Source organism: Cupressus sempervirens, chromosome 10 (genome assembly GCF_028749045.1).
Source record: "Cupressus sempervirens isolate cs-2001-9-10 chromosome 10, ASM2874904v1, whole genome shotgun sequence".
In the NCBI taxonomy this organism is placed as follows: domain Eukaryota; kingdom Viridiplantae; phylum Streptophyta; class Pinopsida; order Cupressales; family Cupressaceae; genus Cupressus; species Cupressus sempervirens.
Genome location: NC_143127.1, coordinates 526409962 through 526434628, shown reverse-complemented (window position 1 = coordinate 526434628; position 24667 = coordinate 526409962).

The following is a 24667-nucleotide window of genomic DNA, read 5'->3' as shown; positions in this document are numbered from 1 at the left end:
ACTTGGAGATTATAGATCTCTATTTTAGTCCTCCATTCTGCTTGGCTTTCACACACTTCAGCTTTGATAGCTTGTTCACCCTTTAAGCATCTATACCCTTAAGCCTTCTCGCTTTCCTTTACAATAGCAATCTCTTCTATTTAGTCTTAGAATGAAGCAATACCTTAGACCTCTTTTTTAACTTAAGTTCTTGCTCGTGAGAACCTTTTCTTCTGACCAACTATCTCTATAAATAGAAAATTAAGATCTTTTGGCATTCATCTTCTATCATCCATTTTAGGGTTAGGTAGGAATAGGTAGGATTCAATGAATCTACCCATCTTTTCATTTAAGTCCCTTCTCAAAAATTCTCCTTCAATCCTCTTTGAATTCATCTTAAAATGGTTTACGATGAATTTGGTGCCACCAACTCATCATAGTTATCTTCCATACACTTCACAAAATTCAAGAAAACAAAATAGTTTGGTCAGATTTGTCAAATCCACAATTTAACATGAATACTAGCACTCGACATCAATATGCTATCACTCGGCTTCCATACTATTCTTCCACTCATCATCAAATAGACATGGAAAACACTAAAGTTTACTAGTGCTCAACATCAATTAAACTTTACTTGGCTTATATTATATCACTCAACATACACTAAAATTTGACTTTGCTCGACTCCAACTAATTTTCTACTTGGCTTGCACTAACTTTTCTTGACACCTACTATCTACTCAATCAAGCTTGGTAGACTCAATTCTTCTTACTTGTTCTTCTAGAATTTGTTAGTATATCCAGCCTTTAAAACCTTAAGTAGATAATCAATGCACTATATTATCACTATCTTAACTGATCTTTGTACTCCTTTTTTCATGCCATAACTCAAAATTTTTTTTAGGTTCTTTTGTTATCTCATTTGATCAAATCCTCCTCATCAATCAAACAAATGATAGTACTCAAATAAATTAAGCAATTGTCTAACCAACAAGTAGCAAGTTTGACATTAGTGACAAAAAAATGATTGAAAAACATTCTCATACTTGTATTAATCTATTTTTAACAATTTCCCTCTTTGAAATTGATGGCAAACTATTATAACCAATATAACCAATGATAATACCAAAAAGAAAACCATTCCTTGTATTGAAATCTCTCCCTCTATCATCAACTTTCATCTTCTGTATAGGTTACAAAATTTTGTTTTGATCAATAGACAATCAACACATCCTTATGATTCCCTCTTGATCACTTCCTCTCCTTGTGATTCCTTATATCTCCCTCAGTACTATCTCCCTCTTACTAGGTAGATGTAATCATTTCTCTTTCTTTGTAGTAATCATTAGGCACTCTATTTCCCTCTGAGTAGATAGTACATGTTTCTTCTATCTCCCTTGGATTTCTCCCTTTCTTTGTCTTTCTCCCTGTATCTTCTATCTCCCTCTTTGACAACAATGCCAAAGACTTGTCATCTTAATATGAAGATATGAACATTTTCAATTTCTCCCTCTATCACCTAGCTTGTGACAGATTTCTAGCTCCACCTCTTTGGTTACTTTAGGAAGATCCTAAAGTAAGATCCACTACATCAATGTACATCAAATGTCAATCATCTTAGTTGATGTAGGGTGCTTCTTATGCTTCTTATATAGCCTTGGATAGAGGTATCGCCCCTAGTTTACCTCTTAGATACTTATGAGCATCCTTAGGTAATGCTTTTGTGAAGATATCAACTATTTTCTCTCTAGTATTCACATATTCCACCTTCACCTTTTTGTCTTGAACTAACTCTCTCAAGTAATGATACTTGATTGCAATGTGCTTTATCATTGTATGCATCATATGGTTCTTTGATATGTTTATATCACTTTTATTATCACAATAAAGTATCATAGGTTCAATGATTTCTTCCTTCATACCTTTGAGTAGTTGTTTCATCCATACAATATTTGTACAATTTACTGCAGCAACAACATATTCAGCTTCAATAGTAGATTGAGATATGCAGTTTTTTTTCTTGCTAGTCCATGTAACCAACCTTTTTCCTAAGAAAAATGCTCCTCCACTAGTGCTCTTTCTATTATCAATATTTCTAGCCCAATCAACATCAGTGTAGGCTTTCAACTCAAATTTCTCATTTTTCTTGTAGTATAGACCATAGTCTTCTATACCTTTCAAATATCTCATTATTCTCTTAACAACCATCAAATGATTCTCCCTGGGATTAGCAGAGAATTTTACAACTATCCCAATAGATAATGAAATATTAGGTCTCCTATGTACTACATATTGAAATTTTCCAATCATAGACCTATACAATGTTTGATTCATCTTAGTTGAATCATCATTTTTTGAAAATTTGTGTCCTATCACCATAGATGTGTTGACTATCGTGTAATCTTCCAATCCAAAAGTTTTTAGTATCTCTTTTACATATTTTGATTGAGTGATGTATATACCATATTTTATCTGATGTACTTGCAAACCCAAAAAGAACTTGATCTCTCCAAACATAAACATCTCAAATTATTTCTTCATTTCATTTGCAAAAGCTTTACATAATGTATCCTGACCTCTAAATGTGATATCTTCAACAAAAAATTTAGATAGTAAAATACCTTTTCCTTTCTCTATCTTCAAGTACAAATTATTTTTATCATTAGTCCTTTCAAATCCAATCTTCATAAGATAATTGTGAAGCCTTTCGTACCATGCTCTTGGTGCTTGCTTCAATCCATATAAAGCTTTGTGTAGTCTACATACTATGTTTTTGTTGTTAGCATCAAAAAATCCTTTTGGCTATTCTATATAGACCTCTTCTTCTAATATGTCATTCAGAAATATAGATTTAACATCCATTTGATAAACTTTAAAACCTTCATATGCAAAATAAGCAAGTAGAGTTCTTAATCCTTCTATTCTTGCAACACGAGTGAATGTTTCTCCATAGTCTATCCCTTCTTCTTGTGCATACCCATTTGTAAACTTATCTTTCCTTATTCCTTGTAACTTCTCCATTTTCATCTAACTTGTTTCTATACATCCACTTGGTGCCAATCACATTTTTATCTTCTGGTCTAGGAACTAGAGTCCATGTCTTATTCTTTTCAATTTGTTCAATTTCTTCTTTCATGGCTTTACTCCAGTCCACATCTTCTAAGGCATCTTTCACTATTTTAGGATCATTCATGCTAAAAAATATGTATCATTGCTCAATCTATTTGTTGTCATTGGTCTTGTATCTTTATCTCCAATAATTTGTTCAACAAGTTGATGTCTCTTGACATACTTTGACAAGCTTGGTTCTGCTATGTTTTCCTCATTTGGTCTATCAACTTATGAATCACTATGTACTTTTCTATTAGGTAGTTAAATATATTTTTCATGTACACTAATATTGGAACTAAAATGTGTGTCAACTTCATTCTATAACTCGACACCTAATTGTAGCTTAGTTCCTTAATGCGACTTGACATTCATAGTATGTGACTCGATAGACACTAAAACTTGTTGTTGGTTTGCAACTTGATTTATAACATCTTCATCAATAGGCATACCTTCATAAAGGTATACAACAAATTTTTATTCCTCTAGTTCTTTCATAGTTTCAGCCTCATGTACTTCTGTATATTCATCAAATTTTACATTGCACTTTCCACAACTTTATTAGTGTTAGTATTGAAACACTTATAAGTTTTACTTCTTGTGGAATAGCCAAAGAATATACCTTCTTCACTTTTTGCATCTAATTTACCATTCTTTAAATCTTTGAGAATATAACACTTGCTTCCAAATACCTTAAAATGTTTTACATTGGGTGAGTATCCATACCATAGTTCAAAATGTGTTGAATGAGTACCTTTCTTGACTTGCACATGGTTCAAGGTATAGATAGCTATACTTAAATCCTCTCTCTATTATTTCAAACCAACATTTTTCTCTATTATGAGTGTCCTAGCATAGTCTATTACATATCTGTTCCTCCTTTCAAAAATTCCATTTTGTGGAGGGGTTCTAGGAGTAGATGTCTGTCTTTTTATTCTTGTGTCATCAGAAAACATCTCGAACTCATTTGATGTAAATTCTCCTCTATTAGATCTCAAACATTTTGGACATTTACTTGCTTCCTTCTCAACTCTTTCTAAGTACCACTTAAACATTTGGAAAGCATCAGATTTTTGTTTCAGAAACATAATTGTCATCATCCTAAAATAATCATCAACAAATAACATAATGTACTTATCACATTTGTATCTTTGCACATCAATTGATTCACACAAGTTAGTATAAAAAATCTCTTAAATTCCTTTAGAGGTACGACTCTTACTCTTAAAACTAGACTTTGTCATTTTTTCTAACTGACATTCTTTGCAAATTATATTGTCAGATTTCAAGTTAAGAAAACCTCTAACTCTTCTCATGTTATGGATACTAACCAAGTTATCAAAATTAACATGACATAACCTCTTGTGCCATAACCACACATCATCAAATTCTACAACTAGACAATTAGCATCATCCATATCAAGATAGAATAGATTACCTATAGTTTGATCACCTTTTTCCATTAGTTTTCCATCAATACCATATATCTTAGCAATATTTTTCTCAAACTCAACCTTACAACCTAAACTATTTAGTTGTGACACATTCAACAAATTATAGTTAAGTCCTTCAACATAATAAGCATTCTCACATAAAATATTTTCTATGAGTTTGATAGAACCTTTTCCTTTTATCAGACAAGGTGCATCATTAACAAACCTTACACTATTTCCATTATAATAATTCAAGGTAATGAACTTACTTTAATCTCTAGTCATGTGATGTAAACACCCATTGTCAATGATCCATCTATCATTCTTGTTCACACAAGACACTAGTGCAGTTGCCTCATCCTTATCAGAATCATCCTTGTTTACAACATACACCACTTCATCATCATGATCATTAGATCCATCTTTGGTTTCCTCTTCTAAAATGTAGCAAGACTTCTTTCTTTTTTCTTTGTAATCTTTGCTGTCTTCATCTCGTCTACTTTTGTACTTGTCTCCACCTCTATAGTTTTTCTTCTCTAGACATCTAGCAACAATATGACCAACCTCATTACAATTAAAACATATGATAGGTAACTTACCTTTTAATTTTCCTTTACCTCTGTGAAACCTCCTTGCTAGTAATGCTTCAAGTTGTTCTACATCCTCCTCATTTGTATTAATGTCATTGGAAATATATTTTATCTTTTTTTCCTTCTTGTTCTCATTAGGTCCCTTCAATGATAGCTTAGCTTTGAAAGAAGATTCAACATTGTTAGATTTGAAGTTGTAAAAATTAGATAGCTCAAAAGTAGTTAGCCTACCTACCATACCTTCAAGAGTTAGATTAGGACCTAGTATACATCTCAGTTCTTGTACTGTAGAAATTATTAAGCATAGATGGGTGAAAATGTTCTCAAAACTTTGATTAATATAGTCTCATCATCTATCTTACTAGTAAATCCTCTTATAGCATTAACAACATCTTTTATCCTAGAGAAATATTGAGCAACATTCTCAGCTTCTTGTATTCTCATATCATCAAACTTACCTCTAAGACTTTCAGATTTGGCTCTTAGAATATTTGTGTCTCCTCCATAGATGGTGTGAATAGCATCCCACATTTTCTTTGCACTATCACAACCCTTGATGTCATCAAACTTAGTATAACTTAGGGCAGAGGCAATCTCCAACATTGCCTGGTTGTCTTCTTTCTTCTTTTTCATATCTTTAATAGTTAGGGCTCCAGTAGGATCAACATGCTCAGTGATGATAGTAGATTATACATGATCTCCAAGACCTCTTAGGTGTAGCTTCATCAGACTTTTCCATGCAACAAATTTATCTCTATTAAGCTTGGGTACCTCTCTTTTTGACATCTTCATCTTTTTCTTCTAGTACCTTCAAACTAGTCCTCTTAAGTAGACGTCTCTAATACAATTGTTGGAATTCTTTAGAATAACTAAGAGGGGGGTGAATCAGTTATCTAAGCTCCAAATGTACAAATGAAACTTTTCAAAACTTAGTGAACCCATAACCATAAAATATATTCATCATGCATGCATCCATTAGATCATACAATCACTTAAACTTGTAGGTTACTATCAAATCAACTTTGCAGAAATGTAAGCATGAAACATAACATATTCAATAACATATTTGACACAATGATTTTACATGGAAACCCAATTTGGGAAAAACCACTAGTAACATGCTACTAATTATCTCTCTTCCGAAGTGATGCCTTGTGAAAGACCAACCTTGTTAAAGGTTACAATACACTCTGTTAAATGTGACCTAGTTAGAGGATTTCAATCACCCTATTAGGAGTGATCTTTATTAGAGGACTTTAGATCATTCACTTGGAATGTCAACTAGTTAAAGGATTTTTAAATGACTCTTAGGTCAACCTTAATCCAAAGGATTTACCCTAGACTGGTACAATGATTAGAAAGTAATAGTAAGGCTTGACCTAATAACAACTTACAACTCACTTGCAGATTATAGATCTCTATTTCAGTTTTCCATTCTGCTTAGCTTTCATACACTTCAGCTCTGATAGCTTGTTCACCATTTAAGCTTCCATACCCTTAATCCTTCTTTATTTTCTTTCCAATAGTAGTCTCTTCTATTAGGTCTCTGAATGAAGCAATGCTTTAGACCTCTTGTCTAACTTAGGTTCTCACATATGAAAACCTTTTCTTCTAACCAACCATCTTTATAAATAGAAAATTAAGATATTTTTCTGTTCATCCTCTATCATCCATTTTACGGTTAGGTAGGATTAGGTAGGATTCAATGAATCTACCCATCTTTTCATTTAAGTCCCTTCTAGAAAATTCTCCTTCAATCCTCTTTGAATTTTCCTCAAAATGGTTTACCATTAATTTAGTTCCACTAACTCATCATAGTTATCTTCCACATGCTTTACAAAATTCAAGAAAATAAAATAGTTTGCTCTGATTCATCAAATCTACAATTTAATATGAATACTAGCACTTGACATCAATATGCTATCACTTGACTTCCATACTATTCTTCCACTTGTCATCAACTAGATCACTCAACAAACACTTAAGTTTATTGGTTCTCAACATCAACTAAACTTTACTAGGATTACACTGTATCACTCAACATACAATAAAATTTGACTTTTCTTGGCTCCAACTAATTTTTTGCTTGGCTTGCACTAACTTTTCTTGGCACCTACTGTCCACTTGGTCAAGCTTGGCATACTAAGTTCTTCTTACTTGTTCTTCTAGACTTTGTCAGTGTATCCAACTTTTGCAACCTCAAGTAGATAATCAATGCACTATATTATCACTATCTTAACTACTCTTTGTACTACTCTTGATTCATGGAAGGTGGAAAGGACATAAGACATTCATAAATGTATGGGGATGATATAATTTCAAAGCTAATGAAGATTTGGATGTTATTTTTTTGGGAAACTATAATGTACTTACTTGTAAGCTCACTGTTTACTTATTCATACTCACCTAACCTTTGGTGGGAATATACTATGGATGTTTTGTATTAAATTTATCTTAGTTTAATTATATTTATCTAGTGGTTTTGTGGATGAATTATGCTGTGATTATTTTATGTTAGGATTAACCTCAGATAGAAATAACAATTACATGAAAATATAACCAATACCAAAAAATAATAGATCACATAGAAGAGAACACAAGACACCAAGATTTAACATGGTTCACCCAATTCTTGGGCTACATCCACGAATAGAAAATCCAATATTATTATTATCTAGTGATTACAATCCATAATCTCTTACAGCTCAATACTGCCATAAGAAGCTACAATATCACCATTACATTATGAAATCCCTAACCCTAAGAATTTTTATACAAGCTTTTGCTACTTACAAAATTAGAGCTAGAATAAGTCATCTAATAAGAAAAATAACAACTAACTTCTTTACAATATAAGGGCATTTTTGGCTTCAAGGGCACTGCCCCTGAAAACCCCCATGGGGACGTTAACCCTCAACCCCATCCTATACTGTGACAAGGAGTTCACTTAGGGTTTTGGCCTAAGACCCTGCAGGGGTGCTACCCCTTGACCCCATAGAAATAATATGGGGAGAAATCCATGTTGTAATAAACCTTTGAGTCTGATTATGCTCCACATCACAACAATCTCCCACTTGGAGATTGATTAGACTCCACAACAATAACCTCCCACTTGGAGACTAATCATAACACTACTAAACCTATAGCTCCCACTAGACTCTACTTTTATTTTATTTTGTGTAGTCTAGAAGACCAAACAAAGTTGAAGAGAAGTTCAACTTCTCCCTTGTTACTAGTATTCTCTATATCCCTTGTGGACTGTACTTAGGGTTTTATTTTAAAATGGGTTATCTCTCACTTTAGAATATTTTTAAAATGGAGTTATTTGTTAGGAGGAACTGTCCACTATATAATATTATTATTCATTTAGTATTTTTTCCACCCACCATGATCAAGCCAAACTCAGTTTGAATATGTTAGGGATTTATATGTGACTAACTAGTAGCAAGGATATCAATGTGTTGATATAGAGGTATAATGGGTGTTGATTTAGGAAAAGGAATGCACTGTCATGAATATGGTGTATTTAGATAATTTCTATCAATATTTCATGATTGGGTTTTGAATAAAAGGTCCTAAAATAGAAAACTCCTTGATTTTAGGACTAAAACCCTTAAACCTAGGGTTTTGTGGATCTATGATAGAGAAGAGGCTTGAAGGCATGGTTCTTTGGAATATATCTATTTTTTTTCCTTTAGTTATTTTGAAGGATTTGAAGTTATTTCCCAAAAACTCGATTTGGAGGGCTAATTGCTTTAGATATCTTTTTAGCCTAGTTTGTGTTTTCTCTTTGAGTGTATTTTATATATTTCTTGGAACCCCAAAAGTGATTCATTATGAGTGTAATGGGATATTTGAAGGCTATGAAATTCTTTTGGGAAGTTTTTGGTGAGATATCCTAGGAAATGCTTGTATGGTTTCCTTGGAAGGTAGAGAGTCAACATGGAGTTTGGTGAAGCTTGAGGGCTAGTTGCAGAAAGAGGTGAGTTTTTTGTGATAGGTGGGCTATTTGGAACCTATACAATAACTACATGATGGTCTTAACCTTTATAAGGGTCTTGGATCTTACCCTTGTTTTTGGAGCTTGCCATAATTGTTTGTGATCTTATCTTATGAAGTGCAACTCTACTTGCATCATATTGGTATAAGATCCATAACAATTTGTGTTTTTTCTTACTTCAAAGTAGGGATGATTCAAAGTGTCCCCTAAAGGATTCAAGAACAATGAATTGATGCAAATGGAGAAAATAATTGACCAAAAATGGGAAGAAAGGTTGAAGAAAATGATGAAGAAGCTTAAGGCTAAAGGTAATGACTCAAATAATGAAGAAGAGGAAGAGTGGGAAGAATAAGAGTGAGGTGAGGATCATAACCAAGAACCTAAACATCAAAGAAGAAGGGAAGTAGAAGAAGCTAGGAATAATAAACAATCTTTCCTTAAATACGTTAAAGAAACCAAGAAAGAGGACTTCAAAGTAGAGGTGCCTACTTCCAAGGGAAAAATGGATGGAGAAGAGATAATTGATTAAATAGCCCTCTTAGAAACACATTTTTGATCTCAATGATATTTAGGAGGAGAAAAAGGTGAAATATGCTAAAAGAGATAATGATAGACTTATCCAAAATGGAACAAAATGATAGCCTTGATGAAGATAAACTTCATGCCAACTAACTTTGAAGTTCAGATGGTCAATTGTTTTTAGAAAATCAGACACAAGGATATGGATGTTTCCACCTACTCTGAGGAGCTCCATAAGATTATCATGAGGAAAAATCACAAAGATGACCAAAAAGACCTAGTAGTCATGTATTGTAATGTATTTAACCATGATATGCAAGATGAGATAAGTTTACATATTCCTATATCAGTAGATGAATGCTTTCAAATGACCATTAAAGTTGAGGAAAAATTACGCAGAATGGTGACTAGAATAATAGGGGAATAGGTGGTAGAAATAATACAGGCTGAGGTCAAAGCAATAGAAATAAATTGATACTTATGAAAGAAAAGGTGAAAACAATCACATAGGTAGACAAGGTTTTAGGGATCAAAGAAAATGATATAATAGAGTTAGAAGCCAAGGTAGAGGACCAAGTAGAGGTAGTGGATTCTTCATAGGGAGATGCTTTACATATGATCAAGTTAGGCACATACAAGTGTAAAATGTACCTAATAGACCCTCAATATTTTTTGTAGGAAGGGAGATAAGGAACCAACTCATTGTTGATGAGGAAAGTGGTAGTAGTGCCAATACACCTCTTAGAAGTGTAGCATTTATATTGGATGGTGATAACATGATGGTAAAGATAACTCTCCTTAAGATGTCATTAACAAAGAACTCTATCAAACAAAGTCATTATTTAGGACTAGAGGCAAGGCATATGGAAATTTATGTAAGATCATAGAGGATTCAGGGGCAACAGATAATTTGATATCAATTGAGATGGTGGAAAAGTTGAAAGCTAAGAGACTCTCACATATAGAACCTCACAAGGTCTCTTGGTTGAACAAAAATTATGATTTCATAGTTAAAGAATCAACATGGGTGGAATTTGAAATTGAACAATACAAGGAAATAATATTATCTGAACTCATCCCAATAGATGCATGCTCTATAATTCTTGGAAGGCCATGGTAGTTTGATGTAAAATTTGAACATGATGGTGAGTAGAACACCTACCTAATCACTAAGGATATCAAGAAATACAAGATGAACACTTTGCCTAAATAATTTGGAAAGGACAAAGGCGAGTCATTAGTAATGATGGTTGGAGGAAATGAGTTTATGAGCATATGAAAGAAGATGACATTTATGGGTATCAAATTATTGTGAAGCCCAAAGAGGATAAGGAGTAGAATCCTTTACCAAAGGAGGTATAATTTTTTTTGATAAAATATCCAAACATGGTAGTAGGAGACAAAATATATTCTTTACTTCCTATGAGGAGTATCAATCATCAAATTGACTTGATACAAGGTACAAAAATAACTAACAAGGATACCTACAAGCTCACTCCTAAAAAACATACAGAGATTTATAGACAATTGCAAGAACCCTTGTACAAGGGACTAGTTAGAAAAAGCTCAAGGCCATATATAGTACCATCAGTCCTAGACTATAAAAATGATGAAAAATGGAGATTATGTCTAAACACTAGAGAAATAAAATAATAATAATAAGATTGTTAGGATTAAACCACAAACAAAAAATAACAATTACATGCAAATATAACCAATAACAAAAAATAATAGATCACACATAAAAGAACACAAGGCACCAAGATTTAATGTGGTTCACCCAATCCCTGGGCTACATCCACCAAATAGCAAGTCTGATATTTTTATGATCAAGTGATCACAACTTGATTACAATCCGTAATCCCTTATAGCTCAATAACACAACAAGAACCAATTTCGCATCACAACTATGAAACAACCCTAAACCTAAGCCCTTTTATACAAGTATTAAATCACTTTAGGGTCTCTACATGTTGGCCATAAATTGGTGAATATCAGCCATTACTTTAGTGGCGAATCTACGAATAGTACCAACTTTTTTTTTTCAAGGTGATGCCCCGAACCCCAAAGAATTTATGAAGTATGTATAGTACTTTCCTAATTTGTCACCACAAACTAAAAATATCCCACTTGGGGACTAATTAGGCTCCACACTAAACAAAAATTTCCCACTTGGAGATTGATCCTGTAGTGATGTCGCCACTCCATGAGGCTGCCACTAGATCAAACCACCCTAGACTCTGCTGTTTCGTTATTCATGTTCAGTCTAGAAAACCAACCAAAGCTGAAGAGGAGTTTAGCTTCTCCCTTGTTACTACCTTTGTCAACATATCTACTAGATTATCATTTATATGTATATTCTCTAGCTTTAACTTTCCATCCTCCAAAACTAACCGAATGAAATAGTACCACAGTTGTATGTGTTTGGTCTTTGAATGCAGAGCTGAATTCTTTGCAAGATGAATGGCACTCTGACTATCTGTGAACAAATAATTATCCTTCTAAGGATGTCCCAATTCTTCTAAGAATAACTAAAGCCATATCATCTTCTTGGCTGCCTCTGTAGCAACTACATACTCTATCTCTGTAGTGGATAAAGCATTAACCTTTTGCAACCGAAAAACCAAGCTCACGACTACCCTAGTATCAATATCCCTTGCCAAATCTGAGTCAACATAGCCCTATAAATTAGTAATAGAGCTTCCAAAGTGTAAAAACCTATTGGATGTTCCTCTCAAATATCTAAGAATCCATTGGATTACATTCCAATGCTCAATTCTTGGATGATTCATATACCTGCTAACAACTTTCATTACATGTGCAATATTTGGCCTGGAACATACCATAGCATACATCAAGCTTCCTATAGCTGAAGCATAGGGTACCTTGGACATCTTACCCTCCTCTTCTTGTGTCTTAAGACACATCTCCTTACTTAACTTCAAATGACTAGGTAAAGTGTGATGACAGCTTTAGCATTCTCCATAGAGAAATGTTGCAACACCTTCTCAACATAATAAGCCTGAGATAGCATCAATGTTCTATTCTTCCTATCTCTACAAATCTTCATACCAAGGATTTGTTTTTCTGCCTCCAAATCCTTCATAGAAAATGCATGTGCTAATTGGCATTTTAGCCCCTTAATGTGATCTGTGTTAGACCCAGAAACAAGCATATCATCCTCTTAAAGTAGACACAATGATCTGAATGACACCTACTGTAACCATGCTCATGCATAAAACTCTCAAATTTTTGATACCATTACCGAGGTGTTTACTTCAAGCCATATAAAATTTTCTTTAATTTGCATGCTAAGTTCCCCTTACCTTTGGCCACAAATCCCTGTGGCTGAGCCATATATATCTCTTCATCCAAATCACCATGAAGGAAGGTTGTTTTAACATCAAGCTACTCCAAATGAAAATCTTTAGTAGCCACAAGACATAAAACAATACAGATAGAAGTCATCTTAACAATAGGAGAAAATATCTCATCAAAATAAATTCTTTTTTTCTGTGCAAATCCTTTGAAAACTAACTTGGCTTTAAATCTTTTCTTACCTCCTTCCTCTTCTTTCAACCTATAAACCCACTTATTCTATAAAGCTCTTTTACTTGCATGCAACTTACACAAATCCCATGTCTTATTTTTCAGCAAAGAGTCCATTTCTTCTTTCATTGTAGACTCCCACTGAATCTTAGTATCCACCTGCACAGCTTCATCATAACTTTCAGGTTCACCAACATCAGTAAGTAAAATAGAATACAAAGAGGGAGATAATCTTTTTGGAGGTCTAATTTGCCTTGTTGATCATGTACCATTCACTAGTGTGTGTGTGTTATTTGTTGTTACTATTGTTGCACATCATGAGGAATGGCTAGAACATCAACTTTTGGAGTATCATCTAGCACTATATAATCATCTTCTTTCTTCTCATGTTGCTGCAACAGATCTTTGTACAACACTTTCTCATTGAATATGACATCCCTGCTTCTTACAATTTTCTAATTTTCAAAATCCCAAAGCCTATAACCAAATTCATTAATGCCATATCCAACAAATACACATTTTTTTGACTTAGCTTCTAGCTTGGTTCTATTTTTAAAATCTATGTGAGCAAATACTTCACAACCAAAGGTTTTGATAAAAGAATAACTCACCTTCTTACCAATCCATGCCTCCTCTGGAATACCACAACCCAAAGGAGCAGAGGGACCTCTATTAATCAAATATATAGTAGTCTTGACAGCCTCCACCCACATGTGTAAGGGCAACCCAACATGCAACCTCATGCTCCTTGTGTGCTCCATTATAGTCCTGTTCATACATTTAGCTACTCCATTTTCCTGTGGAGTCCTTGGAATAGTTTTCTATCTATGAATACCATTAGTGGAACAATAATCTTCAAACTCATGACTACAATACTCATCGCCATTATTAGATTTGAGACATTTTAATTTCTTACCAATCTCATTTTCAACCAAGCATTTCCATTTCTTAAAAGTTTGAAATACATCAGATTTCTATCTAAGAAAATAAACCCATACTTTTCTAGTTGCATCATCAATAAATGTAACATAATAATGAGAGCCACCAAGGGAAGATGCCTGAGCCAGTCCCCATACATCGATATGCACAAGCTCTAATTTTTCCTTTTTGTTTTCCTTCCTAGTCTTCATGAAACTCACTCTCTTTAGTTTTCCATACACACAACTTTCATAGAAATCCATATTAACACATTTTAGACCTGGTAAAACTTTCTTTGAATGAGGTACTTTCATACCTTTCTCACTCATGTGTGAAGTCTATTGTGCCAGAGTGTTGTATCAGAATTTACAACAACTATTTGTTCTCCCTGCTCAACTACAACAATTGTTCCTGAATATTTCTTTTTCTCTAAAATAATTAAAGTAGAAGGAACAATATGACCTATATAAAGATATAAGGTGCCTACTTTCACACCTTTTGTTACTACAAGGGAACCTTTTGAAACCTTTCAATTTTTATCATTAAAAGTAACTACACAACTCTCATCACCGAGTTGCTTTGCCGACATTAAATTCCTACTCAGCCTTGGAACATGTCTTACCTCATGTAGTAGCCAATGATTCCCATTCTGCAACTTAATCTTAATTTTTCCCTTTCCAACAATCTGACAGGGTTCATTATCCCCTAAATAAAAAAGTCCAAAATCCTCTTGGACATAATCAATGAAATAACCTCTATGAGGTGTAGCATGAAAAGAAACACCATAATCTAAAACCCATGAATCATCAACACTTTCTAAAGATAGAAGAAAATCATCTTCTTTAGATTTTTTACTTACCACATTTGCTTCCTTGTCTCCATCTAATTCATCTCCTTCATTTTTCTTTTAATTCCAACAATCTTTCTTTTTATGACCTAGTTTCCCACAGTACAAATTGTCATTGGGTCATCTCAATTGAGACCTCCTCCCCTTTGACTTTCCTCTTGATTTCCAACAATTTCCAGAGTTACTTCCTCTCTCAATCATTCTACCCCTTCTTTGTATATTCAAAGCACTTCTTGATGTAGATCGACCTGAGCTTTTCCTCTGAGTTTCCTCACTCAAAATAACACTGATCACATCATCATATTTTAGGGTATTAGATCTAGGAATAGAATTAGTCACAACCATTACCAATCCATTCCAACTTTCAGGAAAAGAACATAAAATCAAGAGAGCCCTAATTTCTTCATCAAAATTGACACCCACAGAAGATAACTGACTAGTAATAGTATTAAACTCATTTAAATGATCTATAACAGATCTACCTTCTGCCATTTTCATATTAAATAAATGCTTCATGAGAAATACCTTGTTTGAAGCAGAGGGCTTTTCATATAGTTTTGCTAGGGTTTGCATCAATTCTTCTATCATCTTCACTTTTTTAATATTAAATGCCACTGACAGTGCTAGGCATAATCGAATGCTTCCAAGTGCCCTTCTATCTAAAAGATCCCATTCATCATTTGAGATAGATCCCTAATTCTTGTCTTTGCCTTCCAACGGCTTCTATAAATCCTTATGATAAAGATAGTCTTTCATTTGCATCTTCCATAACTGGAAGTTCTTCTCGTTAAACTTGTCAACCCTCAACTTACCCTCATCTACCATCACTCCCACTTGACTGTGAGACTCTCACTCAACCTTGAGACTTTCCTACAAAGGATAATTGAAAAAAACAACCTCACTTTGATACCACTTGTTAGGATTAAACCACGAAAAAAATAACAATTATATGCAAATATAACCAATAACAGAAAATAATAGATCACATAGAAAAGAACACAAGGCACCAAGATTTAACGTGGTTCACCCAATCCCTAGGCTATGTCCACCAAATAGCAAGTATGATATTTTTTATGATCTAGTGATTACAACTTGATCACAATATGTAATCCCTTATAGCTCAATACTGTCGCAAGAACCAATTTCACATCACAACTAAAAAAACCCTAACCCTAAGCCCTTTTTTACAAGTATTAAATTGCTTTAGGGTTACTACATGTTGGCCATAAGTTGGTAAATATTATCCATTGCTTTAGTGGCAAATCTACGAATAATACCAAATTTTTTTTTGGGGCAATGCCCTCAGCTCCAAATAATTTATGAAGTATGTACAATACTTTCCTGATTAGTCACCAAAAACTAACAAAGATATATATGTTTCCTATGCCAAGAATAGAAAACCTATTGAATCACTTGGATGGATTATGTTACTACTCCAAAATCAACCTCAAATCTAGTTATCATTAGATAAGAATTAATCATGGTTATGAATAGAAAAGCACATTCAAAACCAATGAGGGATTGTATGAATAGTTTGTTATACCCTTGGGTTGAAAAATTATTTAAGAAATCAACGAGACTTATGAATTAAGTCATTGTGCAATTTATAGGGAAGTTTTTCATTGTTTATCTTGATGAAATGTTGGTGTTTAGAAGGATAAGGGAAGAACATTTGGGGCATCTCAAGTTGGTGATGAAGAATATTGAATAGGTGCAATTGAAGAATAATCTATAAAAAATGTGAATTTTTCAAAATAGAGTTGGTTTATTTGGGGTTTTTCATATCATAAGGTTTCCTTACAATGAATTCATCAAAGGTGGATGCCATATTTTATGGGCCAACTCTAAGAACAATTTGAAAAGTAAGGAGCTTCTATGGGATCACAAATCTCTATAGGAAGTTTATCAAAGGTTTTAGTGCAATTTTTACTTTTGTACTCAACACCATCAAAGATGGAGTTAAATACAATTTGAGGGGACTAAGAATGCTGAGGATAGTTTTCAACTCCTAAAGAAAAAAGTACCAAAATTCCAATATTAGCAATACTTGATTTTAATAAGGTTCTCATAGTGGAATATAATGGCAAAAAACATGTTATTGGAGCAATTTCAAATCAAGAAGGATACCCCATTACATTATTTTTTGAGAAGTTAAATGAAGTTAAGAAGAGGTATAACAATTATGACCTTGAGCTTTATGCTATAGTTCAAGATTTGAGAAAATGGATGCAGTACTTGATGCCAAAATATTTTTAGTGTTCACTAATTTAATCATGCTTTAAGATTTCTAAATAGATAGGAAAATTTGAATCACAAATATTTCAAGTGGATGGAGCATCTTTAGTCATTCTCACCTTCATCACAAAACACAAAAAGGGAGCATCTTGAATAGAAGAGTTTTATCCATGCAAGAAATCCAACTATAGAGCGTGGGACTGGATTAGTTAAAGGATCTATATCATGAAGATAAAGACTTCAAAGAACTTTATGAAATTTTCTCTAATCTTTCTAACCATTTTCATTGTCAGCTTTCTTATTTTGTATTGCAAGAGGGATTACTCATCAAAGGAATTAGGATTTGTGTTCCCAAATCATATACAAGGGAGAACATAGTAAAATAAAAATATAATGGAATACTTGGTGGACACTTTGGAGATAAAATATATTTGAACAAATGGCAAGGTTCTATCACTGGCCTAAGTTGTAATTTAATGTTAGAAGATATGTTGAGAGTTGTGTTTTTTGTTAGAGGGCTAAAAGACAACCCTTCCAATCCCAAAATAATTGTGGGATAACATAAGCATAGATTTTGTATTAGGTTTACCTAGGATAACTGAAATTTCTTAAATTAGAAGCACTTCAATTTAATGATAGTTTATCACCTATTTAATGGAAGATTGTCATTTATTTTCACCTCTCCTCCTTTGTTCCCCTTTGTTCCCCTTTGTTCCCCTTTCTTCTAATTTCTCCTAGGTGGAACTAGGGTAGGACCTAATGAATCCCCTTTAAAGCTCCTATTTTTATGATGTAAAGATCAAGGAAGGATCTAACCACCCATGCCCACCCTTTCCTTCATCCAGTCACTCAAAATCTATTTTCCACATTGTAATGACTATATCTCAAATTTTGCACCTAATTTTTGGGATCTAAGACCTAATTTAGGATCTTGAGGGAGTCACAAGGGGTTTTGGAGCTTGGTTGGTAGGGATGTAATACATCCTTAATAGTCTAATCAATAATGTAGTGCATCCATTCTCAAGCCCTATCTTGGGTCAACTCTTCAGGTCCTATGATCAGATTGATCCAAGGTACTAATTTTTATGTCTAGTCAACCTATAGAAGAAAGTTAATTCTTACTCCTTTATAAACCCATCCATTTTCTTCATTTTTCATCTCATCTCATACTATTATTCAAAATTCACACATACCAACACTCATGTATTAAGTTTCTGAAGCACTTAAGAATTCAAGAAATTGAAGTATTTTTTATCTAACATTCAAGATCTCCCTCAATCCATTCAAGGTGCTTTATTGCATCTTCTACATCAATTCACTATTCCTCTTGATCCAATTCAATTGGTGAAGTAAGCTCATTCCATTTTATTTGAGAGACCCTACTATTGTAAGGTGAATTCAACCATTTACTTTACATTCCAATATTCCAATAATTTTATTTCAAGATTAAATCCTAAATTGGGATTTGACCAAGGAAAATCCCCCATCAACAAAAAAAATAACATTTTTTTATTTTAGGTTATAGATATAAAAAAGGAGAGCATGTTAAAGATCTAGATACCCTTTTAGCATAAATTTGGAGTTACAAAAATAAAATCAATTTCAAACATTGTTGATTAGGGTCATAGTTCTTCCTTGCCAAAGGAAAAATCTTCCCTAGTGAGAAAAGTAAACTCTTCCAAATAACCAAAAAAATTATGGGTTCCAAAGTTCTCCCAATTTCAAGTTTGGGTCTTAGATTATTTGTTGATTGGAGTTACACATGCATTGGAGAATCAACTTCAAAGTTCCTAATTTCTAACACGAGTCTTCTATTTACCTTCATTACTTTATCATATCTATTTCCTATATATAGCTTCTTTATTTTATAGCTCTTGCTACATATAGGGTTTCAAAGGACTTTTGTATCCCTTCTCTAATTCTATCACCACTAGATCTTGAATTCCATTAGTGATCCTTTATCATCTAGTTAGTACTAGTCTTCCTTGACCTAGTTACCTTATAACTGGGATTGAAAGGATCAACTTCCTTGACTTTCCTTTTGAGTGCTTAGGGTTATGTAATGAATTTAGGTTTAATTTCCCTAGTGCAAATTTTCCCTAAACAAAAAATAGGGGTGTAAATAGTGTGTTTATTATAGTGCAAAATTTCAAAAAATGGTACACTTTGTGCCATGCAAGAGTAGTCATGACACTTCTCAAATATCAAGCCCATTATTCAAAGAGATAATTATGATTTATGGGTTTCCTTTGTCTATAGTCATATATATAGAGATACTAAATCTGTAGGTCACTTTTGGAGGACTTTGTGGAGGAAAATAGGCACCCAATTGTCAATTTTATCTTCCTATCATCCACACATGTCTAGGCAAACTAAGGTGGTGGAAAAATCTTTGGATAACCTTATGAGAGGTTTAACCAAACAACATGGAGCTATAGGGACTAGATTCTCAATCAAGAAAAACATGTCTACAATGACTCAACCAACATATCTAGGGAAGACACCATTTAAAGTAGTCTAGGGGTATCATCTTAGAGGACCTTTAGAGCTAAGGGATATCCAAACCATGGAGAGGAGTGCCTTGGGAGAGACATATGGATATGCAATGAAATTAGTCCATGAAGAAGAAAGTTTTAATTAGAGAAATCAGTTGCCAAATATAAGGAGAAAGATGTTTAGAGAAGGAAATATGTTCATTTCAAGATAGGAGACTTGGTTATAACATATTTGAGAAAGGAAAGGCTTTCTAAGGGTCAAAGACCAATTTGCTAATGAAAAAGATTGGACCCTACAAGGTCAATCAAAAATTTGGATCCAATGCATATGAGATTGATCTTCCTCAAGGAAAATGCATCTCACCTATCTTTAGCATGAAATATTTGACATTATCCAAAGGAGATAATGTAGTTCATAGAAGAACATGGTAGAAAATATGGAGGAAGTGGAATGGGTAAAATATTTACCCCCAAGCAAGCCAGTCCAAGTGAATTTATAGGTAAGTTCATTGTTTACTTTGCACAATTATTTATACTCACCTACTTGTTGATGGGAATGTACTAAGGATTTTTTATGTTGTATTTATCCTAGTATTATTACATTTATCTAGTGGTTTAGCGGATGGATTGTGCACTGATTAGTCTATAGTATTCTCTATTCCTTTTGGATTATACTTAGGGTTTAAATTAAAAAGGGGCTATCTCTCACTATAAACTCTTTGTAAAATGGATTTCTTTGGTAGGAGGGGAGGTAGACACTATACCATATGATTTTATATGCAATATTTTTTCCACCCACCACAATCAAGCCAAAATTAGTTTGAATATGTTAGGCATTTATATGTGACTAACTACTAACATGGATACCAGTGCATTGATATAGAGGTAGAATGAGAATTGATTTAGGTAAATGAGTGAATTATGGTGAATATGGTGTTTTTAAACCATTTAAATTGAGATATGATAAGTGAGTTTTGAGTAAAAAGTACTAAAATAAAGAACTTGATTTTAGGCACAAAATCCTTAAACCTAGGGTTTTGTGGATCAATGAAAATGAAGATGCTTGGGGACATAGTTCTTTGGAATATTGTAGAAATATTAAATGATATTCTAAATATCTATTTTTTTCCTAGGATGATCTAGAAGGATTTGGATTTATCTCCCAAAAACCCAATTTGGAGGGCTAATTGATTTAGGTCTATTTTGTGTTTTATTTTTGTGGGTATTTTTAATGTTACTTGTAACCCTAGAATTGGTTGATTATGAGTGAGATGGGATATTTGAATCCTCTAGAGTTATCTTGGGAAGTTTGTGGTGAGAGATCCTAGGAAATGGTTGTGTAGTTGCCTTGGAAGGTGAATAGTCAATTTGGAGTTTGGTGAAGCTTAAGGATTGGATACAAAAAGAGTTGAATTGGTTGTGATATTGGTTGTGATAGGTGGGATATTTGGAATCTATCAAAGAACTACCTAATTTTCTAAAACTTTAGAAAGGTCTATGATCTTACACTTATTTTTGGAGCTTACCGTAACTGTTTGTGATCTTACCGTGTTAAGTGTGACTCTACTCGCATCAATAAATCTATGACTACATTAAAATTACTCATCCTTGTGATGTTGTCAAAATTCACATGATAAAGCCTCTTATGCCATACTAAAATTTTGTGTATCATTGTAACAAAAAAACTCACTTTTGATGGATTCATCTGAAATACATTACCTCTCATCTTCGTAGCCAATGCAATTATGTTTTTTGATTGATCTCAAATTGCACATTTTCCATCTTTGAATTGAAGATGATATCCCTTATCAAGAATCTACCCCAAAAATCAACAAGTTATGCTTTAGTCCATAAGCAAACAAAATATCATTAGTATTAGTTTTACAATCAAAGGATGTTATAGACCCTCTTCATTTAATGAAACAAGGTGCATTATTTCCAAATAAAATCACTAGGTAAGTGCACCAAGTTGTGGTGCCAAAAGGGGGTATAGGTGGCCAATTTTTTATTTTATTTTTTCTTTCTGAAATCAACAATTTCTAAACTTTAACAAGAATTTGAAGATAGTTACGCTCAAAATTTTAAGATATGACAAAAAGAAATGTAGTAGTCCTTTGAATCTAGTTTCTAAACTACTAATTTTTTTTTTCAAAATGCTTTAGTTTTAGGTTCTCAAAAAAAGCGGCCACAGAAAGTGGTACTATTTTTTCAAAAAAAACATAACATAGTGCAAAGTGTGGCCTCCCTAAAATTTAAACTTTTAAAAAAAATTTATTTAATCACTCTAGTCAAAAGTTACCTAACACTGTGTAACTAGTTTATCCTAGCATTTTTGAGTAATTTAATAATGTGTACATTTGTTCTATGAATTTTGTAATTGGACACACCCCAAAAATGTGAAATATATGTGTGACCCCCCTAGAAATGATTGAAAAATAATCTAAAATAAATTTTTTTTTTTTTCAAAGTGTGTAGAATGGAGTCTAGTTTCTAAAAAACTAAGTTGTTGCAAAATTCAATGAACAAGCTAAAATATACACCCCAATTAGTACATGTTGGTTTTTGAGAGAAAATGGACATGCATTCAAAATAAATTATAGTTGAAAGGCTTGAAATAGTTGAAATTTGAAATAAATTATATGGTTATATAGCTAACATAGATATCTAAAATATCATGTAACTTGATTTTATCGATGCTTAACTATGAGGAAACTTGAAGGAGAGCACACAAGAAAAATCAATTATTTTTTGTATGCTTGCTGCAAAACATGTCTTAGACTAGTTTAGAGAGTCTAAATCTTTGGATTGGATCCCCAAGGAAAATCCAAGTGTTAGGCTTGGTAGAATCCAAAGCTTTAAATAGTCCATGCATGCTATAGCATGCACATTATATTTAAAGCATTTTTAAATTCAAGCTTACATAGTGTGCACGTACTAGAGCGCATGCATGCTATAATGTGCACACACTTTGTAAGCTTGAATTTTAATAGAGAGGGAAGGAGAGAGGGAGAGAGGTCAAAGAGTGAGAGAGAGAGTAGAGGATGGTGAGGGAGTAGGAGATGGGAGAGAGAGAGAGAGAGAGAGAGAGAGAGAGAGAGAGAGAGAGAGAGAGAGAGAGAGAGAGAGAGAGAATTTTCACATAATGTGTACACACTATAGTGTGTGCATGCTTTATAGTGCATACACACTATATGAAAACATCCAAAAATGGTTACAAGGAAAGTTTGGGTCCCTACTGAACCATATTCTCTTTTTTGTTTATTGTCTGTTTTGTTGTTGTGATAGAAAACATGGGTTTCATACTATTGGAAGCTAGCAAACACCATATTTAATCATTGGATACATTACTTGAAGGGTTTTTGAACATTATTTCTATAGAAAATGTTAGTTTAGTCCTTTTTAAATATTCTTTGTTACTATAGAGACAAATTTCATTATAATTTGACAAGTTGTTTAATATATAGTGAGTTCATTGAAATTTGTATGTTTGAATGAATTGTTATTTGGAAATGGTTAGAAATTTGACAAGTTGTTTAATATATATTGTGTATTCATTAAAATAATTGTAATTTTTATATGTATTTGAATGATTTTTTATTTACAAATTGTAAGTAATTTAGATGTTCGAATAATTGACATATATAAATCATCATCATGCCAAGGAAGAAACCAAAAACTCAAACAACGGAAGAGAGGGAGAGAGATTTGGCAATTAAAAGAGATAAAGTGAAACTACTATGTAAACAAAGAAAATTATAATGCAATAATAAATAATTGTCTTTCAAAGAGGAATACAAGCCACGAAATACAAAGAAAAAGAGAGGAAGAATTGGACCTCTTGTGTTAGTGGGACCACTCAGATTTGTATGAATAATCTCCAATTTTGTTGTTGTAGTAAAAGATCTTTTCTTCTGCTTAGCCATAACACATTCCTTGCACACAATATTAGTAGGCTTCACAATTTTTGGTAAATCTCTAACATCAAATGTACTACTTTCCTTCACAATATTATCAAAATTTATATGACAAAAACTTCTATGCCACAACCAACTATTATCAAATTTTGCAACAAAAAATGTCATCTATGTAGGGTTCTATTGAAAAACATTACCTCTAGAACTTTTACCAGTGCCAATATACTTACTATTTCTATCATTAATAATTCATGTCTTTATTGTGAACTATAATTGATATCCCTTATCAACCAACTATCCAACACTTAATAGGTTATGTTTTAATCCATCAATAAAGTAAATATCATCTATGTTAGCTTTCCCATCAAGAGTAATACATCATATTCCCTTGATATGGCAAGCCACATTGTTACCAACTATGACAATTTGTCCATCATGACTATTGAATATAAAAAAATTATTCATATTACTAGTCATATGATGTGAACATTCGATGTCTATTATCTAATCAGCTTCCTTCTCAACCTATGACACTAGGGATTTCTCTTCTCTAACTTTGTTTTCAAGATTCTCTTCTTTTATAGCTACAAATCCTAAGTCATTATCACTTTCACTCTAAACTCTGTCATCAAACTCATCATCTTCATTTGCAAACATAAATTCTCTAGGCCTTCTAGACTTAAAATTATCTTTGTACTTTTTCACTCGTTTAGAAAATTTAGGAACATAATGACCAAACTCATCATAAGTCCAACATTTAAAGATTTTCTTACCATCTAGTTCTCTCCTCAAAAGAAAGGAAATTCCTTCTTCAATTTTTCTATCTTACCAAATCATGATCTATTGCTACTAGCATAATCTCCATCGGTGCTTGCAATTCTTGACAAGGAAGGGTGAACACTTAATGCACTAAAAGAAGTTTCCACTCTAGGAAAATCTCCAAACCATTTCAAGCTTATTTCTACTACTTCCAATCTTCCAAGAAGAGTCTCTCTAGTAAATTTCTTAGTACAAGGTACTAAGAACATGTATCGGCTAAGTATGTTAGAAGGCATCATGCACCTGATCAAATCATTC